The sequence below is a fragment of the Triticum aestivum genome, chromosome 3D, assembly GCF_018294505.1.
Source record: "Triticum aestivum cultivar Chinese Spring chromosome 3D, IWGSC CS RefSeq v2.1, whole genome shotgun sequence".
NCBI lineage: Eukaryota > Viridiplantae > Streptophyta > Magnoliopsida > Poales > Poaceae > Triticum > Triticum aestivum.
In genome coordinates this window covers 416,979,182-417,000,929 of record NC_057802.1, presented here as the reverse complement: position 1 = coordinate 417,000,929, position 21,748 = coordinate 416,979,182, and positions in this window count along the sequence as shown.

The following is a 21,748-nucleotide window of genomic DNA, read 5'->3' as shown; positions in this document are numbered from 1 at the left end:
TCAGCCATTATAAAAGCAACATTTTGAACATATCCCAATGTGTGAATGAAACGTGCAGAGAGAGCTTGCGAAGATGGAGCAGATAGGGCGGGAAAGATTGTATGTATGTGGACGAGAGAGCAGGAGACAAACCTAATGAAACAGAGAGAGAGAGAGATAGAGAGAGAAAGAGAGAGGAAGAAGTTAGGTCTGTGAGAAAGATGGAGAGACATGTAATATACGTGTGCGTGTGCATCCGGATTCTGTACACGTGGAAGGAGAAGAGACAACAGGTTTGATGAGAGAGCTGGAAAAACATGGACGAGAGGGGAAGGATCTCGTGGGTTGAGGGATTGATATTTTTGTGCAGGGGAGAGAGGGATTGGTAATTTTGTGCGAGAGAGAGAGGGTGGGGGAGGAGTCAGTCAGCCGTCGTCACATCATCCTGCTTCCAAATGGCCCGCATTCTCTAGCATAGTGTGGTCGCGGTCTTCGATCTCCTCGATGCCCTCTTTGAAGATTGAGGTGTTGTGCATGCTGGGGTGCAGAGAAGCACAAGCGAGAGTGGTCGCCATATAACCTTGGATGGGGATGAATTGTGTGCTCGGGGGAGGGGTGTGTGTGTGTGTGTGTGTGTGTGTGTGTGTGTGTGTGTCAGATATTGAGAGAAAACAAACCTAAGGAAAGAAATGTGTGTGTATGTGACGGAAAGCTACATGCTAAACAGGGTATTCACGAAGAGATTGTGCGTGCGAGATAGAAAGCGATGTGCGGGCCTTGAGGTGGGCAGGGGCCGGGTGAGGGTGTCAAAATGTGCGCGTTGATGCATGTGTTACATGCGATCGTGCGAGGGACGGACGAATCGAGAGAGATGGTTGTTGTGTTACGGATGCTCCTCTCTCTCTCTCTCACACACACACAAGTAAAATAGAAGACCGTTCTCTCATGTATACACAACGTATCGGCATCTGTCTATGTCTCACTCATGCATGATCATTTGCACATTCACACCTCTCTATGTCTCTATCACACGCACACCGTCTCCACATTGCCCTTCCGCCACAACACACATATGGACACATACACACGTTCTCTCTCAGTCACACACACAAAATCAGTATTAAAAAAACTAGGGCGCACCTAAAACGTCCAAATCCAAATAAACACGAACTGGAGCTAAATTCAAATATATGGAAATATTGTAGCGTCAAGAACTTTTCCAGGAAAAAAAGTTGAGTAATATTCGGGGATTGTTTCACACACACAAAAAGGTTCGGTGGATGTCCTTCGAGCGCGACACGGTGACGCACCGTTCGATCGACCGCGCGGCCGCGGTTCACGCGCTTGCACAGGATTCCGTATCGTGGCTGTGGTAACTAATAAAAGCGCTGCCTAAGTCTAATGTTTACGTGTACTAGTACGGTTTTCTTTTAAGTTTGACCAACCCTATATAAAACTAAACTAAGATCCCATACGCGCACTCATCAATATGCCGCCGCTGCCGTTGCGCATGTCGGCGCCCGCCTGCTCCGGCCAACAATTTCTCGCCCATCACCGCCATGTCGCCGCCATCCCTGTGCCATGAAGCCGAAGGCTCACCCGCTCACGTCGTCTGCAGTCCCTCCTCGCGATGCCGCCGCGCTGCCAAGCACGCGAGAAGCTGGTGGAGCCGCATCTATGCACGCATCGTACGAAGAGGAGGATGAGCGCGTGCTCCAGCACGCCGGCGAGGAGGAACTAGCATGTCATTGTCGTCTCCGCCCGCGCGGAGGAGGCACGCATGGTGGCTGTCGCGGTGGAAGCCGGTCGCGCGCGCGTCGAGCCCGTAAACCGGGTGTGGACGTGGAATCTACCTTCGAGACCTTGAATGCCACGTGGATCCTACAATCAAAGGACCAATTTGGGCCAGTCGACTCTTGTGAGCCGTTTGATGCAACATGGATGGCTAGAAGGGCTTCTTCAACCTCCGAAATTGATGCACGGTTCATCTTCTCAGCCCGCCACACGCCTAACCGCCTGCCGCCGCCGCCGCGCCCTCCCCTGAACCGCCATGCTCCCCCCACCCCCGCCATCCATTTAACCCCGGGCACAATCCATTTTTTTCCAGCGAACTGCATTCCACACCCAACAATCATAAGATAGATCATGGGCACCCTGCCACCCTAATATAGATACTGGGGTAGCTTCTCTGCCGTCTTCTTCCTTCGCTCCGTAGAACTTCATTCACAAATCGACTGACCCAAATTATACTACTAGTACGAACGTATTAAGTACAGTAGGAACACGAAGATATGAGCAGTAGTACCAACTACAAGAAGAACAGTAGTAAGACATAGTACTAGTACTACTGTACGTACTAAAGAGTTCAAATAACGAGAAAGAACATAAACATAGTTCTGCTGGGGCCTCAGCACAACACACCCTTGAAAATAAACTAAGCAACTAGTCCACTTGACACTACAGTAGAACCATCATGAGCGACGGCACTGCCACCTACTCGGAGTCCGAGTCCACGTCCTCAACTTCGTCCTCGTCCCTCTTCCTCTTCCTCTTCGCCGACGCTTCTTTGCTTGAACCGGACACTGGGCTCTGCTTCTTCATCCAACCCTTGTAGATATTTAAACAAAGGTAGGCATCCATTGCTGCGTACAGGATGTGATCTTCATCTAATGTCTTCGACTCCCATGCATGATGAAACTCGTGGTGAGGTTTCTTCAGTTTAGCGTACGAAGGATCAATCATGGCTGCTGCCAGGGTCAGCATTGAAGGCTGAGAGGAGGACACCAGGCTTGCCTTCTGGAGATCGAAGGGCTGGCCTACAACGAGGCCTATCCGACCCAGGACATCCCTGTCGTTCCTAAAGTCTACAGTAACGAATTTCACTCTTTCGTCCTTGAGGAAGTTCTTAAAATCCTGGCACTCAACGTCGGCATGGCATATGTGGTAGACCAAGCACACGTTATGTACGCAAACCTGGATCACGGCGGGCTTCTTCTTCTCTGCCTCCTTTAGAATCTTCTCTCTTTGCAGGACTGTGGTGTACTCAACATCTAGCCCAGCGACCCACTCATCCGTTGAACTGTTGAACATGCGTAGGAAGCGAGCAAGGCATGCTTTCACCGTCGCGGATCCACGTGTGTAGATGACGATGAACTCATCGCCGGTGATGGCTCTAACCTGGTACTCAGCGGCGACCATGGAGATTTGGGAGGCCATGGATTTTGGAGGAGGGTTAGGAGAAGTTGAACTGGTGTAATGTGAAAGGACGGGACGACTGGGAGCGAACTGTTGTAAGGTACTGTACTAGTAGAAGACGGGGACGAGTAGGGCGTGCGAACGGCGTGGGGTTGCTGGCTTGCCCGGTGGATAAACGGCTGCAAGCCCCCAAAGAGTTCTCGAGAACTATGCGGGACCCACTAGATGTCATGTCTACTAGACCCATATCGTAGGCCTGACGGTATAGCTTCTGCCTGTTCGCACGCCATGCCGGCGCGTGGGTAACTTCACTTAATTCCGTCAACCGTCGCGCCTCCCACGACCTTCGCCTCCCTCGCGCGGTCGCGCCCTTTGAGACTTCGACCGGCTATAAATGAGCAATTTTTTGCCTACTCCGCATGCATGATACTCCCTCTGGTCCTTTTTACTTCCGTCAACCGTTTGCAAAGTGTTTGACCAAATTTATACTAAAAATATCAATATCTACAATACTGATTATAATGAGTATAAGAACTACGTTTTATAATGAGTATAAAAATATTGATTTGACATTGTGAATGTTGATACATTTTTCTATAAGTTTGGTCAAAGTAGAGGTACATTGACTTCAGACAAAACTTAAATGCACAATGCAGACTAGTTCCTCCGTCCAGGTGCGTGCCATGTCCTATCTTGTCATCACAACAAGGCCCTGTTGGATACTCTAACTCAGTTAAAGGTTAGAGTTAGATTCTAATCCTGAACTAACCCTGAAGTAACTCTAGCGAACGAGGTGTTTGATGACAGGGTTAGATGGAGCGCGGATACGGCGAGGTGCCTTCATGGAGGTGCGAGAGGGAGGGAGGGAGAGGACGAGAAGCTTCGAGGAAGTGGGAGGGATCTGTTGCGGGAGAGCGAGAGAAAAATGTATTTTTTAGTGTCCCGAGAAGAACTAACTCAAATAAGCACCTCTTGGGTGGGTTAGATTTTTGAGTGGTTAGATGCATCTAACCCAAACTAACCCCTGTTTGGATTTTGGGTTAGTGAGTTCAACTAACCAACTAACTCTAACATGATCCAAACAGGGCAAGGTTAGCTTAGAGTACTACTACATCCCTTCTAGTTTAAAGGGCTCGATTCAAAAATTTCACCTACACTTAGCAAGATAGAGGCGGTGGAATAGTTTTTGTAGTCTGCAAAAGTACTCAACTAATGATGTCGTTCTTCACAAAAAAATGTGTTTACCAATGCATGCATGAACACTAGTTACTCTAACCCCCTCTCTTCTTTAATTCTTTGCCACATCAGCATGTTTGCTATTCCCGTGTGGCATGATACCAGCTAAGATACCACCATTATGGCCAGCCTTAATCATCGCATGCAATAATTTAGTGCACCTTGAAATATGAACATGTGTGGGGCGTGTATGTTTTTAATGACTTGAGACTATACCTAGCCCAGCATGCAAGATGACTTATTATGCACCGTTCCCCATACCTGCAGGAAGCCCGTTCGTCTCCAAATCTTTTCCTCTCCAATGTGGAAACACTATGCCTGCCAGACTCTCCTTCTCCCTCCGGCGGTCCCACCACTCCACCCCGTGTGGAAAAAATCTGCATGCATGACTCTCCTCCCCCCGCGCTCGTCCAATCCGTTGTGACCAGCAATATTTCCACCCCTTCCCTTCCCCGTAATATACTCCAACAAATATGCCCACGTAGTTGTTACGTTAATCAGGCCACATATCTTCCGGGACACTGCTTCAGTTACTTAACTGCAGGTGCATTGGGTCACTGACATATGGGCCCAACAGGGGTCTGGCCCACATGTCGGTGACGCAACTGGGCCTGCAGTTAAGTCAGTGCAGCTCAGTCCATATCTTACGTAGGTGTGCCATTGCTCGCTATAAATACTGCGCCTCCCACGGCATTCGGAAGAACGCTCACGTTCATTTCTATCTCCTCCCCCTCCCTCTCACGTCGACCACCATGGCATCGCCCCTCCCAAGCCCTAGGCACCCCTCGCTGCACCTGGACGGTCACGCATCGCCGTTCCGTTCCTCGCCACCACTAGTCGAGGAGGACGCGTCGGTGTTCCACTCCTCGCCGCGACACATCGAGGTGGACGCGTCGGCGTTCCCAATCTCGCCAGCACGCGCGTCGGAGGACGCGTCGGCTCCCCGCTACGAGGAGAACGCCGCGCCACCCGCCGAGCCCCCCAGCCTTGAGGAGCTTTGGAAAGAAATGGATGTCGCCATGTGGGAGGCTTTGCCGCCGGCAGAGCACGCCAAAATAGAGGCGGAGAAGAAGGCCGAGGAAGAGAAGCGCGCCGCGGGGTAAGCTGCCTGGCAGGTCTATGTCGCGTCCGAGAGAGTCAGGCAATTGGCTCTTTGGCAGAAGGCTCGTGCCAGGGCCGTGAGGGTGGCGGAGGATGCCCGTGCCAAAGCCCTGAGTGCAGTCGGGCGCAAGCGCCTCATCTACGCTTGGCGATACATGGACCGGGTGCACGCTTCCAGCGAGGAGGAGTACCTGTTGACGCCGGATCACCACACCAGTGAGATCGCGATTGCCCGCCGGCAAGCCGCCACTCAGCACCTCGCGAGTTGCGAGGCTGAGGAAGAGGCGTTGTGTCGGCGCAGTGGGAAACGGCCACGCACCAGGGCACTCATGGCGCGCGGCAAGCGCTCTTGCGAGCGCCGTGGCTTTTAGTAGGATTATAATTTAGTTTCGTAAGGTGATCTCATTAGTTTTGGGACGCAAATGATAAATCCCGAACGTTCGGGAATTATTAGCGTCCTTAATTAAGTATGTAAGAGGGAAAGTTTGGAAACCTTGTGTATCCGTACGCATTTTGTAAGTAGGTGCATATAGCACAAACTTTACTATATACTATCGCACTACACGTCTCTCTCTATATATGCTTGCAGACTGTGCTACTCCCTCCGTCCAGGTGAATAAGTCATCTTTGGTTGTGCACCGTGACCAAGAAGGAGGGAAGACTTTATACACCTAGACGGAGGGAGTACTACTATTACTTATGTACGTGCAAATGCACGTTTTAACATTACGATGCGGTTTTTGTAAAAGTAGAAAAACAGCACTAGTCAAGCTTGTGAAACGATTCAATGCAAAAATGCAAAATGCTCGTTTGATTGTTTACTTTTAGCTTCCTTCTCTGTGGTTATTTCTCTGTCGTACTTTGTACGGAGTATCTCACTGGTCGGAAAGGCATGCAAATTCCCAAACCGCTTCCTACACCCTGTATCGAATTTTTTGCCTAACAAGTTGTGTCGTGCAATTGGAATTCCAACTTGAGTACTAGTACTACTAGTAGGAGTACCAGGGGCCAGTTTGTTTAGGCTTCTAGATTAGTAGTAATCCCATTACTACTAGCTCCGTCCTGGTTTATTGGTCCCCATTGTAATCTGTGTCAAATTTTGATCATAAATTTAACTAATGAAATGTTTGTGCATGTCACATGCACTAACATTTTATCAGTTAAATCTTTGGTCAAAATTTACCACAAATTACAATGGTGACGAATAAACCAGGACGGAGGTACTAGTAGTAGTTTAGAAGCCCAAATAAATGAGTGAGGCGCCTTAATGTTACTCTCCACTGTGACTAGTCTTATGGGAAAAGCTGGGGAAGAGACGGCTTATTTTTTAAGCCGCCAAAAGAACTGGCCCTAGGAGTAGTAGCTAGGGATACTAGGAGTAGTAGCTAGGGATCGAGTGTGCGAGATGAACCGGAGAAAGTAAATGCAGAGAGATGAAATGCAAAAAGACGGAGGGATGTGATGGTTGCTTGTCCGTTTATTTTACCAGGCCACTTATTACTGGCAGTGGTTGGGTTTTGTGATATGACGGCTTTACTGCCGCGCCACGAGCGGGGTGAGAGTGAGACTCCCGTGCAGCGCGCCCTCTACACTTGTACTACATCGGTCGTGGTTTATTAGTCCCCCATTGAATTTGACTGAAGATTTAACTGACAAAATGTTAGTGCATGTCAACAAAAACTATATCGTTGGATTCGTATTTGAACATAGTTTTCAATGATATAATTTTAGGTGACATGCAACAGCATTTATCATACTATATATAATGTTAGTTCAATTTTTTGTCGTACTAATCTATAGTAGTAAGGTGCCCGTGCGTTGCACGGAAGAGTGAAATGCATTGATCGGGGAGTTGTTTATTTTGACAAAGGATGTGGGGGTCATCTCTAGAGCTCACAAACATCCGGGTGAAATAGATAAAAAAGGTATCTTTTGCAAACAAAAGCGTTCAACTGTTCTACGTGCATCCAAAACTTGCGAAGAAATAACACTTATTGTGCTTTGCAAGAAATGATCATTAAGAATTAGTTTTTGAGTATCAATTGTTATACATGTTGGCTACAGATGACATGGCACTTTCTTATAGTCAACAGTTGGCTATACTATTAAGTATTAACCATGCCCTTATACACCTAGACGGAGGGATTAAATCAGGATGACTTGGAAGGGGCAGAGGAGATGTAAGAAATGGTTCATAGTAAGTCTTTCACCAGTACTGTAGTAAAAATTCATACAAGGAAGATTCTAGACTAAACTATAAATGGATACACTTTTATTCATGCGCGATACTCCAATAGAGCAAGATCATGCATGGAAGTCTCCACATGCTTAGACAGCGGATTACACTGAGCGAAGACTAATGATCAACATTTAACTTGATAATGCGTATGTCCAGGTGAACCTCCTTGGAGTCCCCGTGCACCGCGTTGGGGGGTAAATCATACCATGCGTCTTCCATGTCCACATCGGCGGGAAGGTCCCAGCTCTGCACAGTCCTAGTCAGCATGATGGAGCCGGTGTCGCCGCCCACGTACCTCGGAGGGGTAGTAACAGTGAGCACGCACCCGTACATCGGCCTCGTGTCAGTGTCAGCGTCAGCGTCGTCGCCCCTGACGCACACTACGGAGACGGGGCGGCGGCCTGCGCGGGCCTCGCCGGTGCCCACAATCAAGAGTGGAAGACGCTGCCGTCCTCCTCCGAGACTAGCAGGCGGCGGTGATCCTCCAGCGACTCTGGCATGGTGAACGGGTAGCACGTCTCATACTTGATGTTCTCCGCCAAGGGCCAGTAGTGACCGCTGCACGCATCCGTGAGGTGATGCACGATGTCCGCCGGCGAGCCCCAAAACGGCATCGGGCACTCATAGCAGTAGACGAAGGGCTCCTTGGAGGCATCGACCAGGCCGTCCATGAAACGGGAGTGGTTGTAGGGGACATTGCGCCAGTTGAATATATGAGCAAGTTACTACGAGATTTAATCCAAATAAGCACAAAATAAATCATGACGGCTATAACAGAGATTAAACAAATCATGTGGACTAGCATAGTAGATGAACAGATAGAATCTAGTAGGATACAGAGTAGAAACATGAATTCTACCACGATTTCAAACAGGAAGGATAGAAACACATACGGTGCAATGGGAGCAGCACCGTTGGCGCTGAGGTTGTCGCCCATGTCGTTGAGGAAGAGGTTGCCGAGGCCGGGGAAGAAGTCATCATCGGTGAAGTCGTGGCTGCCAGCAGTCGCGAGAGTGCGCTCCCCAAATTTCAGCAGCGCCCGCCAAATGGAGCACAGGAGGGAGTGGCTATAGGGGACGTTGCGGCCACGGAATGGAGCACAGGAGTAGCACACAAAGTAGTAGATGGTGCTCGGGTGCCCAGAAATTTTGTTTGGCATCGCTTGGGCAATGTAGGGCATCGGTGCCAAATACCCAAAAAGCAGATTTAGCACCGCTTTTGGCCTACATAGTGGAAGGCCTAAGTCTCTATCTCTACTCTTATCTCTATCTCTACTACTCTTCTTTGTTTTTTATAACAAATTGAATAGTACTGCGCCATCCACTGCACGCCCGGCTGAACATGCCTCCTCGCCTCCATCATCACCAACTGAGTCTTTTATAGGAGTAGGAGTAGAGAAAAAACCGAGTTGGTGATGATGGTGTGCCGTGCAATGCACGGGCATCTTGCTATTTTTTGCATATAATTCCAAACACCACGTAGACACGGTCTTTGACCATTTTACAACTATGTTAGTATCATTGTTAGTGGTCAGCCGGTGCAAGTTATAGCCCCGGGTGTTTTAACCTTTTTTTAGTAATGATATCTGGCGATTGTTCGGCACGAGCTCAATCCTGGCGAATCCCACGTAACCGTCAGATTTCCATCCGACGGTGGCCTGTTTTTAAGCCATAGTATTTGACAAAACCGCCACCCTTACACACGTACTGTAACTGCGTCGCGGGCGTTTGCAACTGCCATGTCTCCCAGCGAACGTTTGCTGGGGATTGGAGTTAGCACCGATGGCGGTTCGTAGTCGTTCCACGCTCGGGCATTGAAGTTTGTAACTATTTTAGATTAGAATATACTACTCCTCCGGTGCTAGTAGTAGAGCAGAGTCCTACTCCACTACTACTCTACTCAAGCAAGTTAGGGCATAGTAGTAGGTACTGTAGGGAGTACCAGTACTGTGATCACTCAAGCAAGTTGTCTGACTTCGATATGACCCTACGCTGCTGGTATGTGTCTCGTAAGTCAAGCGGCGTGTTGTAGTCATCATCACCTGTCCACTTCCCGCAGCACATATTCGCTTCTCCATCTTTGTCCGCTCTTCCATCCCCGCTAAGGCGCCTCCCCCTCGTCCAATCTTCCATCCCCGCTAAGGCGCCTCCCCCCTCGTCCGAAACCCAAGCACTAACAATGGCAGAACCGAGCAGCGTCCGCCGAAAGAGTGGCTGGAATTCGCTCCTCACAGAGGTAATCAAGCTCATTGTTTCGCGTGTGGACAATCTCAGTACCATGCTTCTCACCGCGTGCTCGTCGGGGCTGTACCGTTTACTCAAAGCCCTCAGGCCGGAGCTTTTTAAGCCAGCTCCTTGCTTGCTGATGCCGCCTGATCTTCAGAAACGGCGTGTCACGCAGCATAACGATTGTAGGGTGGCGAGCATCAACCCCCTTGACTGCGATCTGATCCCGTCACCCTCAACTACATTAACGGTATGTAATGGGTCGGCATGAACACGTCTTGGATGGTGCTCGTCGATGGTCGCGGCAGCTGGATGCTCGTGGAGGTGTACACCCGGCGATTGATCCCCCTTCCTTCGATTAACACTGCACTGCTTTGGCACCGCGGCCCAGAATACTCGGAATCTTACAGTAGCCAACATGATACCAAGTTTGATTTGCTCAAGGTTGTAATCTGCCAAGTGCCCACAAGATCTGCGAATTATAAAGACTTCAGGCTAATTGCGTTCTTCAACCACGGTCTCGCCTATCTGACAGGTCACTGCGGTAAGTGGATAAACCTACACGTCCATCGCAGGATCATACATCCTCCATGGTTCTCTGATGCCATTGAACACAAGGGCTTCATTTACGCTGTCGACTCCTTCTATGGCTGGACGTATTGCTGGCCTACTCCAGTCATCGCTACAAACGGCTGTTACAGCAGTATGTTACTTTCCTATGATATCATGATGGCTTGCTTATATTACTGTCAACATTTACTGAAAAAATATTCATGCTCATAACATGCTGTTCTTAAGATTGACTACATCAAGAGCCCTTTTTATTTGACTCCAACTTTTGGGTTTGACTCCAACTTGATATGATGTTGTAGGCCGCCTGGTGTCCCTACCCTTCCTAATCCCAGAACCTTTCAAAGAAAAGCGGCATGGCAGTTGCAGGTGGTTCCTGGCTCGATCAGACGACGGCGAACGATTGATGATCGTTCGCACGTACCGGACGTGTTGTTTCGCGGAATACAATCACAGTCACTGCAAGGTCTTTGAGCAGGATCCCAGCTTCTCTGGGCCTTCAGGAATTTTTGACTGGAGGTTGGTAAGTAGCCTTGGTACACGCTCTCTGTTTGTCGGACTGAATTATCCGATTAACCAGGAGATAACCGACGGCAAGGATCATGATGGCAGCGCGGTTTCGTTCATCAGGCAAAACTGTGTGTACACAGCGTACCATGCGTCTCTGCATGCACCATACCCTGATATGTGCCGCCACGCTCTGCAGCCCAAAGTAGGAGAGAGGGTCACAAGTATCAGACTTCGACCTGCTGGCTGGAGTTTCCCCCGTCAGGCACCCATCTGGTTCAAGCCGTCAGCCAATCTCCACAGCTTAATAAATAGTAACGTCTAACTGAGCCAGTTAGTTAGATGCGTACACTTGGTGTAGTAGGATCTTTATTTAGTTTGATGCATACACTTGTTCTTTTTTGGTAGCCCTTTTGTAATGATGGCTGATGTTTGGTTTGGAAGAGAGAGCTGCGTCTTCACTCTTCTGGCCTGCTTACTGCTTCTGTTGCACCCCCAGCCCTGGTTGCTGCTGCTGCTGTTTTCAATGTACAATCAGTAGTATATTTCGTCTGTTGGTTGAATAAATGTGTTGTTAGAACGACAAACACAATGTTTTGGAAGTCGTTGCACGGTTCGATCCTTTAGTGCCCCGTACCGTACGTAGCGCATACTATTTTTCGTACGGAACACATTTTCCACTTGTTGATAACATGCAGCCCACTGATGAAGGCCCAATAGAGGAGCCCATAATTAACTGGAAGGGAGGCTCTCACATGAATCCGGCCCAGGTACATGCTCATGGTCCCCTAAACATAAATAAGTAAATAAATAAATAAAGCTAAATGCTCATGCACCAGTTCTTTAAATTCACGATTTAACAGGAGGATATTATTTCCTATGATAGTGTCGTTACATTCAGTCAATATTATTCTTAGGCAAAGATAGCGACCGGTCTTCTTTCTCCCAGCATTTTCTTCCTGCAACCGGCGGACCCATGCAAATCGTAGTCAACATCGTAAATAGTTCGGGTCCATTTTTATTATTCAATAAGAATGTCCAACCCAGCCAGACAGCACTTTATCCTCCGCCTTGGTGCGCTCGCCACGGCGCCGCCGTCCGGCCCTGTCAACATAGTTTTTTCGAAACGGTCCCTGTCAACATAGTGAATCGGGAGAGGAATGTAGTTGTGAGTATGACAGTACGGACCCACCAGGTCCACTCCCGAACACAAGCAAGCGCCTCTTTTACTACTCAGATGTACCCCTCGTTTTTTACTCTAATCCACCCTGCTGATATCTAGGACCCACATCATTTTCAACGTATAGTCAATTAACGACAGAATTGCACAACTTTTTTTTGAGTAGTAATTCAGAGGAGCAGGCTATAAACTGGGTTGTGCGGTCTCTGTGGCCTGTCTAACAACACGACCAGCCCAGCAGTTTTTTCTTTGGGAAAATAGATAGCCCAGTATTCCTTTTTTAAGAATACCCAAGCTAGGCCTATTTGTTTTCTCTGACTTACTGGGCTGCAAATCTTTCAAGACAAGGAGGGATGCATTCCGGCCTGGCCAAAGGGTATGGTCAGTGTCTGTTAAAAGTAATATCAAAAGGGGTTGAAAATTCCAAAAAATTATAGCAAATGGGACATTAGTTTCTTTTTTGGTTTTTGTTCTTCACTGGTATCTTTGTATGTCAACACACGATTCTAGCAGCAGTGACTGTTGGATGTCCATCCAACGGCCGACGTGCTTCTTCAATCTCTGATCTTCCTGCTCCAGCCTCCTAAACTAGCGCCGGCGGGACTGCCTGCTCCCTCCTCTTGTGGCCCGCTGTGATGCCGCGCAGGCTTCCCCGGCCCACCCTACTCCCTCCGCTGGCCTGGCCGCACGCAATCAACTGCCTCCTTATTACGCGAAAAAAATGATTCCTCCCACTGACATCTGGGGCGCACCGGTTGGGAGGCTGACCTATGGGCCTACTAAGTTGATGCGTACGCAGGGCTTGTCAACTTAGTCAACCAACGATTCTAGCAGCAGTAACCATTGGATTTAAACCGAACGGTCCTGCTGCTTCTTCAATCGCTGCTCTTCTTGCACCAGCCGCCCAAACCAGCACCGGCGAGACCGCCTGCTCCTGCCTCCAGTGGCCGGTTGTGCTGCCGTTGAGGCCTCACCGCCCCCTACTACTCCCACCACTAGCCAGGCCCTGTGGCGACGGCAGCCTCACACCGCTGCCGAACCAGTGAACCCTCGTACTCGTTTCCACGTGGGCATCCACTGCCGCGTCTTCCCCGGCTCCGTGTCGTCCCCTTCCTAGGCCTCGCCGTCGTCCACCACCTTAGATGCGCTCGGCGCGGAGTGGTCAATGTGGTCAACGAACGACACCATCGGAAGTAGACTGTGCGTGGAGAGGCTGACAGCTGGGTCCAGGGCCGCAAGCAAGGAAATGCCTCCTTATTACGCGCAAAATAATGATTTCTCCACCTGACAGCTAGGACCCACCGGAAGGGCCTCTGTATTTTGTGAAAAAAACGTTCCCATCGCTGACAGGTCGGACCCACCATCTATATCTTCGCACGCAAGGAAGTGCCTCCTTATTACGCACAAAAAAAATGAATACCCCCTGCTAGCTGGGACCCACAATAGTGGGAGGCTGACTTGTAGGCCAACTAAGTTGACGAGGATGGAGGGCTTTGTCAACTTAGTCAATATGAACGATTCTAGCTCCAGTGATTATACGATGTCCATCCAACGGCCGTAGTGCTTCTTCAACCTCTGGTCTTCTTGCTCCAGCCGCCCAAACCAGCGCCGGCTGTGCCTCGTGCTCCTGCCTCCCGTGGCCGGCTGCGATGCCGCGGAGGCCTCACCGCCCCCTACTACTCCCACTGCTGGCCAGGCCATCCCTCTACTCACCCACACCCCCTATTATTCTGCGGCAACGGCAGCCTCACACTACAGCCGAACCAGTGAACCCTCGTACTCCTCTCCACGTGGGCATCCACTGCCGCGTCTTCCCCGGCTCTGCGTTGTCCCCTTCCTAGGCCTCACCGTCGTCCACCGCCTTTGTTCTCTCGGCACGGCGTGGTCAATGTGGTCAACGACCGACTTCCATCGGAAGAGTACTGTACGTGGAGAGGCTGACAGCTGGATCCACGGCAGCCGCAAGGAAGTGCCTCCTTATTACGCGCAAAATAATTATTCCTGCACCTCACAGTGGGGACCCACCGGATGGGCCACCGTATTTCACGAAAAAACTTTTTCCCCCTGACTGCTGGGACCCACTAGCTACATCTTCGCACCCAAGAATGTGCGTCCGGGCAAAAAAAAACGATTCGCCCCTGACTGCTGGGACCCACCAGCTATATCTTCGCACGCAAGGAAGTGCCTGACTGTCAGGACCCACCTGGTCAAAGTGTATGTAGCGTTGTCATTCTGGTCGCGAACGTGTACGTACATACTGGTCGATGTAGAGCGCGCACGTGTCGTAGTAGACGCGCGCATGTAGCATGTACACGTGCGTACAACGGCCAGTGTGCAAGGAAGAAAATACGGCCACGTACGTGCATACGGGCGGGGTCTCGAACGCCTACTCGCGCATACGTATGGCCAGGGCTCATGTACATGGCTGGGTCGGAACGGAGAAACAATGTCGTCGTCGTGTTCATGGGGAGCCAACCGGCTGGGTCGGAACGGAATGCGTCGTCGTGTTCATCGGGAGGGCTTGGACGGAATAGCCGATGGAAACGAGGCCTGGCGTACCGCAGAATGGAGGAAACGGCCTTGTGTTCGACCGACCATGTTCGAAATGGGATCCTGTTCATCGGGAGGGGATTAGCGTACAGCAAAACGGAGGAAACGGACCTCCTACGGTCGAAACGGGGTCGTGTTGATCGGGAGGGGTGTGGCATACCGCAAAACGAAAGAAACAGACTTGTGTTGGAGCGCTATGGTCGAAACGGGGGTCCTGTTCATCGGGAGGGGTGTGGCGTACCACAAAACGGGACCCCACGGGATACTGTTCATCTCCACCGTCAACCCCCTCCAGCCTCCACGGGCTACTGTTCATCCACCGTCGAACTCCTCCAGCCTCCACCTGCGACTGTTCGTCCACGGGCTCCTGTTCATCCAGCCTCCACCACGCGCTACTCCACCAGCTACTGTTCAACCAGCCCTCTCCACGGGCTCCTGTTCAATCACCCATCCATGGGCTACTGTTCATCCAGCCCTCCACCGTCTACTGTTCATCCAGCCCTCCACGAGGTCGTCCTGTTCATCCAGCCCTCCACGGGGTCCTGTTCATCCAGCCCCAACCGGCTCGATCGATCGGGGTCCTATTCATCCAGAGGCAACACCACGGGGTCCTATTCATCCACCCCCACTGGGAACTGTTCATCCAAACCCCCCCAACAACGCTCACTGTTCATCCAGAGGCAACATTAATCGGCTTCAGTTAGCAGCAGTAGCGAAGGAATCACTCGATCGGGTTCAATTAACAGCCATCGATCGATCGCTCGGGTTCAGTAATGCGTAGCCTGCAGTGCAATCGCTCGGGTTCAGTAGGCGAACGCCTCGCTCGGGTTCAGTTAGAGCCCAACGCCTCGCACCCACGCGCGTGTGTGTACGAGAGAAACACGCAAACCTCTATGCATCGCTCGGCGCCGACTACCCACCGTAACCGGGAACACCCCGATATTTTCGTTGCCCTCGCTTCTACCATAGTTTTTTCCGTCATGGACGGCCCAAAGAATGTCATGCAGCTGCGTCTCCAGCCCGCCCAGGACGAAAAGCCCATTTTCTATCATGATTTTTTTCATAGAAGTAGGAGCCCACCACATCTATGATGATACCGGGTTTTGTCACAATTATCATCATAGAAGTGTCATAAGTATGACAGAAATTTTTTTCGTTCGGCCCAAAATGTCACGGATGTGTCTTTTTTTTGTAGTGTTTCCCACCAACAAAAATGACTTAGAGTTCCGAACAGTTTCCATGCTAGATATATCATAGGCAGTTCCCAAACAGAAATTAAAGTTTATTCCATTATCAACCAAACTTTTACTTTCCATGGCTAACCGTATCCACGGGTGCCCTCCATACCAACACTTTCCAAGGAATTTATTATTTGACAACATAAAGTAAATTCATTTTTAATTTCGGGACTGGGCATCCCTAATACCTTTGCCTTACTCTCGTGCAATGACAAGTGAATAAACACTCATCGTGAGAATAACACATCTAGCATGAAAAATATTAGCCACCCCTCACCGCCGCGCGAGCGGTACGAACACACAAAAGAGAAGTTTATTTTGAAAATTAGAGATGTCACATACAAATTTGCTTAGAATGGCAAAAGAATACCGCATATAGGTAGATATAGTGGACTCATGTGGCAAAATTGGTTTAAAGGTTTTTGGATGCACAAGTAGTGATCATACTTAGTGCAAAATGAAGGCTAACAAAAGATTGAGAAGTGACCAACCAAGAAACGAATAATCTCATAAGCGAGCATTAAGCATAATTAACACCGAATAATGCACCACAACTAGGATGTAATTTCATTGCATGACTATTGACTTTCGTGCTTGCATAGGGAATCACAAAGCTTAACACCAATATTCTTACTAAAGCATAATTACTCACCAACATGACTCACATATTGCATCATCATGTCTCAAAACTATTACAAGGAATAAAGTTTATTTTGTCCAATGATCTTCATGAAAGTTTGTATTATATCTTTCTTGGATATCTATCACTTTGGGACTAATTTTCATGTGTTGCTTTTCATAAGCTCAAACAAATATAAGTGAAGATCATGAGCATAATATTTCTTTCTCTCAAATTAATTTAAGTGCAAGAGAGAATTTCTTCAAAAAAATTACTAACTCTCAAACAAATCTAAGTGAAGCATGAGAGCATTTCTTCAAAAATAACTAACACATTGTGCTTAAAAAGATATAAGTGAAGCACTAGAGCAAATCCATAGCTCACAAAAATTTAAATGAAGCATAGAGAGCAATTCTAACAAGTCATGGCATAATTTTGGCTCTCTCAAGTAGGTGTGTACAGCAAGGATTCATGACTCAAAACAAAAGCAAAACATACAAAGACTCATATCATACAAGACGCTCCAAGCAAAACTCATAGTATGTGACGGTCATTAGAAGAAAGAGGGGATGCCACTCGGGGCATCCCCAAGCTTTGTTGCTTGGTTCTATTTGGATAATAGCTTGGGATGCCATGAGCATCCCCAAGCTTAGGCTCTTCTTACTCCTTATTCCTTCATCCATCATAAGATAACCCAAAATTTGAAAACTTCAATCACACAAAACTCAACAAAACCTTCGTGAGATCCGTTAGTATAAAAAAGCAAATCACTACTATAAGTACTGTATCAAACCAATTCATATTTTATTCTTGCATTATATCTACTATATTACAACTTTTCTATGGCAAAAACTCATCAAAGAAAACCATAGAGTCATTAAAACAAGCACACAACGCAAAGAAAACAGAATCTATCAAAAATAGAACAATCTGTAGTAATCTGAATATTTTGAATACTTCTGTAACTCCAAAAATTCTGAAAAATCAGAAAAACCTGAGAAATTTGTATATCAATCTAATGTAAAAAATTCAGGATTTTATCACGCTTCTGTGATTTTAAACAATTGTAACTCTGGGCGCGAAAGTTTCTATTTTTCAGCAAGACCAAACAACTGTCACCCAAGAAGATCCTAAAGGCTTTGATTGGCACAAACAATAATTAAAGCACAAGATACACAATCATAACAGTAGCATAATTGTGTAAACACTCAAGAACAGAAAGTAAAAAGTCAAAAATAAATAATTCATTGGGTTGCCTCCCAACAAGCGCTATTGTTTCACGCCCCTAGCTAGGCATAATGCAAGGATCTAAGTTTTGTCATCTTTGTTCTGAGATCCATAAGATGCCCTCATGATTTATTCATATGGAGGCCTAATTCTTGTTCTAGGTATGTGTTCCATGCCCTTCCTTAGTGGAAATTGAAACTTAATATTGCCTTCTTTCATATCAATCACGGCACCGATAGTGCGTAAAAAGGGTCTACCAAGAATAATTGGACAAGACGGATTGCAATCAATATCAAGAACAATAAAATCTAGGGGCACATAATTCCTATTTGCATGAATAAGAACATCATTAATTATTCCCATAGGTATTTTAATAGTAGATCTGCCAAGTGCAAATTTAAAGAGCATTCTTCAATATCGGTAAGACAAAGCACATCACATAAAGATTTCGAAATTGTAGAAACACTAACACCCAAGTCACACAAAGCAAAACACTCATAATTTTCAATCTTGACTTTGATAGTAGGTTCTCATTCATCATGTAATTTTCTAGGAATTGAAACTTCTAATTCCATCTTTTCTTCTAAAGCTTTCATCATAGCATCAACAATATGTTTAGTAAAAGCTTTATTTTGTTCATAAGCATGGGGTGAATTTATCAGGGATTGCAACAAAGAAATACAATCAATCAAAGAGCAACTATCATAATTAAAGTCTTTGTTATCCAAAAGAGTGGGCACATCACTAGTTAACATCCTGACCTCTTCAAACCCACTTTTATCAATTTTCTCAACAAGATTTTCACCCTCCGAATTATCGGGACGCCTTCTAACTAAATTTACTCTTCTCCAGTCCCTTTTTCATCAATCTTAATTTTACTAAACAAGGAAACAATAGAAGAAACACCAATCATTTTAATATCTTCATCATTTTTATGAAAGCAATCACTAGAAAACGCTTTTTCTAAAAATTCTCTTCTAGCTCTAAGCACAGCGGTTCTTTTCTTACTTTCATCCATAGAAGAATAAAGAGCTTTAATTGATTCCTCAACTTTAGGCGCAAAAAATTTCATCTTGAGATTTTCCACATCATGAGAAATTCTATCAACACTTCTAGACAAATCATCAATCTTATTCAACTTTTTTTCTATAATAGTGTTGAAAACTTTTTGAGTGTTGATAAATTCTTTAATATTATTCTCAATATCGGATGTGTTCCTATTATTATTGTAAGATTGATTTCCATAGGAATTACCATAATTATTAGAGGAATTACTAGGAAAACGCCTAGGATTAAAATTACCTCTATAAACATTGTTATTGAACTTATTTCGAGAGATAAAATTCACATCTATGGCATCACTATTTTGCTCAATCAAAGTAGACAAGGCATATCATTGAAATCAATAGGAGCACTTTTACTAGCAACCAATTTCATAAGAGCATCAACTTTTTCACTCAAAGAAGAAATTTCTTCAACCGAATTAACTTTTTTACTAGTAGGAGCTCTTTCGGTATGCCATTGTGAATAATTTGCCATGATATTATCAAGCAATTTGGTGGCTTCACCCAAAGTAATTTCCATAAAAGTACCACCCGCGGTGGAATCTAAAAGATTACGAGAGACAAAATTTAACACCGCGTAAAAAATTTGTATGATCATCCAAAGATTTAACCCATGAGTTGGGAAATTCCTTAGCATCATTTTCATCCTTTTCCAAGATTGCGAAACATGCTCATGTTCAAGTTGCTTGAAATTGATGATCTGGGTTCTAAGGGAAATAATTTTCGTGGGCGGAAAATACTTAGTGATAGAAGCATCTTTGCACTTATTCCAAGAATCGATACTATTGCAAGGCAAAGAAGAAAACCAAATTTTTGCAGAATCTCGTAAAGAAAACGGAAATAATTTCATCTTCACAACATCATTGCCCACATCTTTTTTCTTTTGCATGTCGCATAATTCCACGAAGGTATTAAGATGGGACGCAGCATCCTCATTAGGCGTACCAGAAAATTGATCTTTCATAACAAGATTCAGCAAAGCAGTATTAATATCACAATACTCCGCACTAGTGGCGGGAGGAGCAAGTGGAGTGCCAATAAAATCATTGTTGTTGGTATTTGAGAAATCACACAACTTGGTGTTCTCTTGAGTCATTGTGACTACGTAACAAGAATGCACTCAAAACAGATCCGGCAAGAAAACGGCGAACGAAAAAGAGGGCGAATAAAACGAATTTTTTTGTGAAGTAGGGGAGAGGAAAACGAGAGGCAAATGGCAAATAATGTAATTCTGAGGAGATGAGATTTGTGATTAGGAACCTAGTAGATGCTGAAGATCCTCCCCGGCAACGGCGCCATAAATTCCTTTTGATGCGGCTTGAAGCTACGTCGGTATTTCCCCAAAGAGGGAGGGATGATGCAGCACAGTGACGGTAGCTATTTCCCTCAGTGGTGAAACCAAGGTTATAAAACCAGTAGGAGAACCAAGCAACACTACGTAAACAACACCTGCACACAAATCACAAATACACGCAACCCGACGTGTAAAAGGGGTTGTCAATCCCTTCTGGGTAACAACGCCAGAAATTGGCAAACGGACGTGAGAGAGTAGTAAATATTGATAGATCGAATGCTAAATAAAATAAATTGCAGCAAGGTATTTTTGTATTTTTGGTTTAATAGATTTGAAATGAAAAGGCAAATAAAATAGATCGCAAGGCAAATATATTAAAGAAGAGACCCGGGGGCCGTAGGTTTCACTAGTGGCTTCTCTCGAGAAAAATAGCAAACGGTGGGTAAACAAATTACTATTGGGCAATTGATAGAACTTGAAATAATCATGATGATATCCAGACAATGATCATTATATAGGCATCACGTCCATGATTAGTAGACCGACTCCTGCCTGCATCTACTACTATTACTCCACACATCGACCGCTTTCCATCATGCATCTAGTGTATTAAGTTCATGGAGAAACAGAGTAATGCAATAAGAACGATGACATGATGTAGACAAGATCTATTTATGTGGAAATAGACCCCATCATTTTATCCTTAGTAGCAACAATACATACGTGTCGGTTCCCCTTCTGTCACTGGGATCAAGCACCGTAAGATCGAACCCACTACAAAGCACCTCTTCCCATTGCAAGATAAATAGATCAAGTTGGCCAAACAAAACCCAAATATCGGAGAAGAAAGACGAGGCTATAAGCAATCATGCATATAAGAGATCAAAGAAGACTCAAATAACTTTCATGGATAAAATGATAGATCTGATCATAAACTCAAAGTTCATCCGATCCCAACAAACGCACCGCAAAAAGAGTTACATTGTATTGATAATCAAAACAGAGAGATGAAGCCATCTAGCTACTAACTACGGACCCGTAGGTCTACAAAGATCTACCCACGCATCATCGGAGAGGCACCAATGGAAGTGGTGAACCCCTCCGTGATGGTGTCTAGATTGGATCTGGTGGTTCTGGACTCTGCGGCAGCTGGAATTGATTTTCGTCGACTCCCATAGGGTTTCTGGAATACTGGGGTATGTATAGAGCAAAGAGGTGGTTCAGGGGGCACCTGAGGTGGGCACAACCCACCAGGGCGCGCCTGCGCCTCCAGGCGTGCCCTGGTGGGTTGTGCTCCCCTTGGAGCACCCCCAGGCGCTTCTCCGGCCCACTGGATGTCTTCTGGTCCAAAAAAATCTCTAAAAAGTTTCGCTGCATTTGGACTCCGTTTGGTATGGATTTCTTGCGATGTAAAAACATGTAGAAAACAACAACTAGCACTTGGCACTATGTCAATAGGTTAGTACAAAAAAGATATAAAATGACTATAAAATGATTATAAAACATCCAAGAATGATAATATAA